The sequence below is a fragment of the Hesperophylax consimilis genome, chromosome 14 (genome assembly GCF_061612785.1).
Source record: "Hesperophylax consimilis isolate HC1 chromosome 14, BYU_Hcon_1.0, whole genome shotgun sequence".
Taxonomy (NCBI): Eukaryota; Metazoa; Arthropoda; class Insecta; order Trichoptera; family Limnephilidae; genus Hesperophylax; species Hesperophylax consimilis.
The window spans coordinates 14,076,983-14,084,547 of record NC_142849.1 but is presented as its reverse complement, the minus strand read 5'-3'; positions in this window follow the sequence as shown (position 1 = coordinate 14,084,547).

Below are 7,565 nucleotides of genomic sequence, written 5' to 3'. Positions count from 1 at the left end.
ACTTTTTCAAGTTCTGTTTTTAGTTCAGTTCTGTCAAGCAACTAGCCTATAATGATATAATAACAGAACTTTAATAGGACTTTCACAGAACTTGAAAATGAACGTTGAAATTTGATGAATTGTTCAAATTCTCCGAAACAACTCGTCCTTAGTTGGTTAGATTAAAGTTTGTCTATTTTTTCACTTTGTTACGAAACGTTATATTTTCGTGGAAAAAACTACTTACACAATCTCGATGGTCTTAATTAAGTATCAAAATTACATATCTAATATTAAATGTATATTTTGGTATCAGAGTAATTTAAACATATGATAAAGTCTGCTTTTGGTGTGGTTTTATTAATTTTAGATACCAAAGATGTAGAATCTTCTACATCAGTGATGCACAACCCGCGATTTATATTAAGGTTTCAACAGTACATTTTGTTTGGAAATGCTTACTTTTTGAATGATAAAAAATCAATCGAAAGTTAGTCCTTGAGCCTAGCAAAATGTGCGCATACGGAACTTTCTTTGCGTGTGACTTGATAGATTTATTAAATGGTTACCGTTTAAAATAAAAATTTCGAAAAGATAATCTGATCTAATGTTATTTGAAAACCCTGACTCAAAATATATATTTTGTTTGAATAATGATATGGCACCTATAGATTTCGGTTCCATGATAACTCAACACAGTGACAAATCAACACACTTTTAAAAAGTGATACATATAAAGTCATTAAAAACTATGAAAAAAAAAAATTTTAACCTAACCTAACCTACTTAACCCAGTTAATAAAATTTTTGTTTCATCACTTTCCATGACTTTATATAACTTTTTAAAGATGTGATGAATTATCATTGTGATGATTTATCCGGTCACCGTAGATTTCACATATTTTGATTAGGTGTCTAGTTAAATTATCCGCTGTGCTTGTATCCTTTGCAGCCCACAATCATTTTGAAAATAGGTAAATTGACCCTTTTGCTAAAAATGTTGTGCATCACTGATCTACATCAAGGTTAGATAAATTATTTTTTCAAACATGATTGGTAATGTAGAGTTTAGTTATCTTGTGTTGTATGTAAAGATAAAATAATGATTGTATATTTTTAATGAAGTATATATGATGGAAAGTGCTAGTATTACATGCCGGCATTAAATATAACACCAATATAAACCTTATGCTAGAACTAACAATGATTTCCTTTGGAGAGCATGTCTAGAAGCGTAACTCTTATTGAATAATATGACAATATTATAAATACCACGTAAACCGAAAACCTAATAAAATCAATCATCATTTGACAATTTTACCTATGTGATTTGTAGCAAGTTGTTTAGACCTAAAGTGTTTTAACATTTATCTGATAGTCATTCTACACCTCTGAGTAACTCTTAAAGTATTAGAATGTACAGCAAAAGACTATTGTATTCATAGAATTACTTACAAAATGTAGTATATTGTCGTACTATTTACCTAGGAATATTTGATACCTACATCCACTTTTCTAGAATATGAAAACAATTTCATCATCAAATTTTATATGTGTTAGGTGGTATATAATATATAATATAGATTTACTGTGTTATTGCATTACTGTTAATGTGTTGCATGAGGTCCGGAAGTTGACGGGTATTACCGGTTGAATCTTTGTTCCGCCCGGTGCTCCACCACAAGGTCTTATATGCAATGGTTACGAAAGTATCATTTTGTACCCGTTCGTAACGTCCAAAACCAAAACGTCACCAAGCGCAAATAATGTTTACGTTCGGCGCTACACACCAGTTAATCTACATATCGATGTCTTAGATCACAAACATTGTATCTCCAAAAGCCATTATTTTGAATAACTGAATATCAAGGCTGAAATCTATGAAAAATTTTCGTGGAATAATGTGATTTAGAGATTTCATACTTAAACACAGTAAAATATGTGAGGCATTTTTGGAAAAAGTGGAGAAATAATGTCTATGCTCTAATCTTTGATTTGTGTATAAATTGGGGATTTGGCGGTCCTATGATTCTCCAAATCAAGTGAAAAAGAAGACCTGTATGTTAAGATTGTATCAAACCGAATTGAATTTTTATGAAAATAGACTTAACCCCAATGACCTTTTTAAAGAAATGGGCATTCTTGATGTATGTTGTAAACTGTATTCATAAACCATGTATGTTATAATCACTTTTGATAAATTATGTATTAATCACTATATTGAAATTGCTCGCTTTTTAAATTGATTGTTGCATTTCATTTTGCTAAGCTATTCCTTCATATAAATCTATACTTATCACTTTGTACGTATCACATGAGTTTGAATTGTTTTATAAAGGCGAACTTGTTTATATGCTTTTAAACTGTGCTTGAAGCGAACTCCCTACTGGCCAAAATGTTTATAAACTTTTAAAATATATATATGTGTGCCAATTCACCCTCATAGAAGTCCCATAATAATGTCGAATCCTTTGGTATTTATGCATTCCAGGCCTACCTGCATCATTTCTAATTTGTATTTCATATAGTGCTGCAATGTGTTGAATTTTTAAACTATCGGAAAGAAGTTTTCCTGAAAATGCCGTTATTGTCTAGCTAGGTGGTAAAGGGGCATTTTCACCAAAGTTTGTACCATTTTTTATCATTTTTTTTGTCCTTTCCATTCCTTTACTTTTAAGTTTTATTTTTATGTTTCCACCAACACCAGATGACTAAAAATCAGTATTTTTTTCAGTGCAGAAATTCTGGGACTAACTACCATAATATGTACTTTTAATTGCCCAGAATATTAACGGAGGGTCATAATGTGGATTCTTCAGTTAGCACTTTCAATTTATCGCCTAATGAATACATAAATATTTAAAAAAAACAACTTTACAATAGTAATATAATTGAATAATAATAATTTTATAAAAACCTCTAAAAGGGGCGTTAAAAAAAAAAAATATATGGTCACGGAATGGAACTAACGATTCTCTACAGAAATGTGAAACGTGATTTTTTTCAACACTAGTTAAAAATTACGTAAAAACTGCATATTTTCTAAAAAAATATTATGTAAGCTATTTAAGAAACAACAAAATGAATCTTATGCACTTAAAAGGAATTAAGAAATCATTCTTTGTTTCTTTGAAGGTAGAAATGTGACATGCTAAAACACACAACCTTTTAATCTGAATAATTAATTAAAAATAACGGTTAACGGATAACGGTTGTATTTTACTGACTAAATGAAGTATATAATTTCCCAATATTCCATAATATGTATCTATGATAAAGCAATCAATCGTGGGACAAGATAAAAACGCAGTGTACAAACTTTGGTGAAAATGTCCACAAGCTGCACAGTTAACAACACATATCGTCGTTCCGCATACAATGTCTTGTATATGACATGAAATAAATCGTTCAGGAGAGAGAAAAAACCACAATACATACATGCACTACTGTCCTTGGAAATCACATATATGTGGTGTTACATATTGTCCAAAAAAACTTAACATTTTAAATAAATACTCTGCATTCTGTGGATGAACATATTCGGAGAAACCTACTTATCGAATGGCATTACAATATAACTCTGGGAAAAATTGTCACAATCGCGGTATTGCATATCGAACAGAGATATATAAAATTAGGCGTACTGAGTTAGTGTTTTAGCACATTTGCTTGTTCTCAGTCCTTGTTTACCTTGATAATGACACTAAAATATTCCATACTAACAAGACTGTGCCACTTAGTCCATTTTATTACCGTGTTATGACACTACGTTTACACACATTAAGTGCTGCACCTACCGAGATTGCATGTGTGCCCTGCCTATAATAATATCATTGGATAATTAGTATAGCACTTTTTTTGTAAAAAAAATCCCTTCTGATTGTAGTACAGACTTGAGATTTGTGATTAGAATCATATGTGGCTACTTATATATGTACTGTCAACAAATACATTAACTTGGAACATTTGTCTAAACCTTTTTTCAATGCATTTTTGGCTCCCCCTAATAATTATTGTTCCTAAATTAAAATTTCAAATAAAGAATTTAGACCTTTAAATGAGTAAATCCACGCATACCTATGTAAAAAGACTTGTATTTTTATAGATTCATTTGGAATTGACTTGCCTTTTCCCATAATAATTCATAGACTGTTGACGTTTTCCAAAACTATTTCTAGATTTTAAACCATTTTAAGGAACATACAAATTAAATTTAAAATAGACTTGTTAGCTCTAAGTTACATTTACAAACGGAGTTCGGTATCACTGTGCAAATAATGTTAATTGATGATTTTATTATTGTGTTTATCATTTTACTAATCGTAAAATTAGGACAAAACCTAACTTTATACATAATGGCGCATTCTCACCTGATCTATTTTACGAGTTTCTATGGTCAATTTTTAGAGCAAAATTCAACTTTGGGTTGAAAAACCTCTTCTCACGGATCTATTTCATAGACTAGAACAGGTGAGATCCCGGCTTAATAGATGTAAATTTTAATGAATTTTGGTGTTTCTACTTTAATTAAACTAATTCTAAAAGATGTACGCGTGTTGCAAATATTTCCTTGAGTTAAAAATGTTAGCAAATGCCAAAAAACTGCCAGTTTGTATTGTATTGTGCCATTGACTCGTAGAGTATTGTATTTTCGTCAAAATCATATCAAAAGGGTAACTAGTTTTGTTGTGTAGAAGTTGTGTGACTTTCAAATACATATTTGGATAATTATTATTCTGTGTGCTCCATTAAACCACTAAACTAATGTGTATCTAGTAATTACCAACTAAATATGCATTATATTGTGTAAAATTGATATATTTTTTACTTAGGTCCAGTGTTTCATGGATAAATCAAATTTAACATGCGCCAAACAACGCCATTTTGTTTTTTTTAACATTTGAATGGCCTCCTTCAAATGCCTTTTCTAAAACTTCCAATTCCGCTTTCAAATTAATTGTACCTGTTATGCTTGTCAGCTGATCACAATTTGTTCAAACGCTGAAACAGGCCTTGAATCGGCATTTAATGGAAAACATTCAAATATCGAAAAACAAAATGGCTGCTTTGATGAAAACATAACATTTGAATATCGATGAAACAACTGCCAAATAAATTCCAACAGCTGAATCTCTCGGTTTTGAAAAGTATACATTTAGGAGCAACAAAAATTTATCATCAAATTGTTTAAATTGCTGTGATTAATTAATAAAATTAAAATGATCAAGCTAGCCATGAAGACATGAATGTGTTTTTTACTTGTAATAGCTGATCTGCATTCATTTTTATCCCTTCTTATTTAATTAAAAAGTATTTGTTTTTAAAACATAATATAAAAATATATAATTTTTCCAATATTACAGTAATGTTTTGTCAGAAGTGGGGATAATTTAACCCCTAAGGCCTCTGTCATATTGACTGTTATTTTTATTAAAGGTGCTGTCAGAAGGTGGGAGAATTTGTGTGTATTTCCGATTTGCAATAGAATCCAAACAAATCGAATATTTCTGAACATATTCAAAAGCTAAAAACTGTTATTGAGAAGTTAAATAAACATATGATTTTTGACATAATAAAATAAAAATTGCTCACCTCATGTTTTTTCACACACCAACTAAAATTACTGAAAACGAAAAAAAACAGATTTTCCTATACAAATGTATTATAAACTTTACTCTCACACCTCACTTTTTTGTCATTAAATAAATAATTTTAAAAAAATCTCATATTGCGGTCAGTACCTTTGGTTTCATATAGGTGTATATTTTAATTATTCTGTGGTTAACTTCTTGATTTGACTATAAAGAGTGGAGTTTTCTCTTTCTAACACCGTTTAGATCATATTTCTCACCATGAGAGTAAGGGAGATACAACGATTTCTCTGAGACCATATGACTGTTCACAAAACCGAACAAATTAGCCTACGGGGTTAAATGTTAATTTATGTTCTAACCTTAACTATATGTTATTATATTTGGGTATGATTTTATTTCATGGGATATAAAATATATTAAAAATGTGTGTTCGAAGCTTGTTCCTACGTAAGTGTTTTTTATTTCATTTTCAAATAGAATACTACACAAGAGTTCTAGCTGTCCAGAGCCAGTGAGACTACAGTGTACCAAATGGTGTACGTTGTGAGATTTAACGGAGTGGGAAAAAAGGAGAAGAGTAAGTATGTACTTGCTTATGTAATTATTATGCAAAAATCAGTCATTTTAAATACATGTAGGATAATGAAAGATTTTTTAAATATTTATGTTGAGGGATCAGTAGGATTTATAGGCCCTGCTAGGAGTTCTACCGAGCCGAACCCTCTGATATGAAAATATCTGGAGCCGGTGAATTATTTTCCCATTTGATCTCTGGTGAGTTGACGTGTTGTTCTTGTATTGTTTTGTATTTATTTTGCTTATATAATGCACTTGCAAAATGTTGATTGACTAGATGATCATTTGTGGAAAAGTGTGTGGAAGGGTTTAAAATAAAAAAAATAAAAAAATCGTGCTAATATATAATATTACTGCGAAAAGAATTGTTGTTTTTAAATTAAATTTTTTATTTAATTTTGGACAATTCTTTGATACTTGATATTATTTTTCATTAAAAAATGCAATTGATATGGCGCAACCTGCAGACTGAAAAGCTGATACATTTTTAAGCATAAAAGGGTTAATTTCAGTATTTGTCGAAGTGAAAACTAATTTCATTAAAAAAAATAGCATATTTATAATTTGGTCAGACCTGACCTCTCGTGGTTTACATTTCGCAGCTGCAAAAATTAGTGATAAAAACGAATTTAACCCATTAAATAATGATAATTTAATTGTTTTGCCTTTAATAATAAGTGGTTCTATAATTTTTCATTTTGCCACAGCTTTTTCGTGTACTAGTAATACATAGATAATAGAAATAAAGGGACAGCATGGAAGTGTGTTGACTGTCGCCGAGCTACAACCAAATTGTACAGACTATCAAATAAGATGAGCCAATGACATGGGTTCGGTGTGAAGGTAGTGTGGCAGCGTGAACGTCGGGATCACCAATATGGCAGTGTAAAGTCGGGATCACCAGTATGGCAGGATAAATGTAATTTACGATGGCTGCCGGTATCGTAAATCTGTGTTCAAGGAATTCTGATGATTGAAAGATAAAGGTCTGCGATCTTTGTTGAATTTATTTGCGAGAATGAATTTACAAGTTAAGTGAACGCAGAGACGGTGGTAGTAGAGAGTGGTGGGTTGGTCGAAAGTTGAAACTAGAATGGCAGAGAGTTGCGTTCCCGTCCGCGCCTGGCTCTCCCGGGGCTTCAGACGGCGGAGTAATTATTTAGTGTTATCATATGTGGGACGAGTTAAAGTAGTCCCACAGTAGAAATAAAGGCGGGGTGCCGCTGTTCATTGATGTCATTTGCAGTAGTATGGGTGAACGATGTTGGTGACACTTTTGCACACCCGGGTTCATGGCCTATCTCCCTCAATTTTTGTTAGATATATATATATATATATACTTAATAATAGCTAATCCATGTTAGATTGGTACATGAGGGAAGATTGAACTGAGTCAACGTAAATGAAAAACATGAG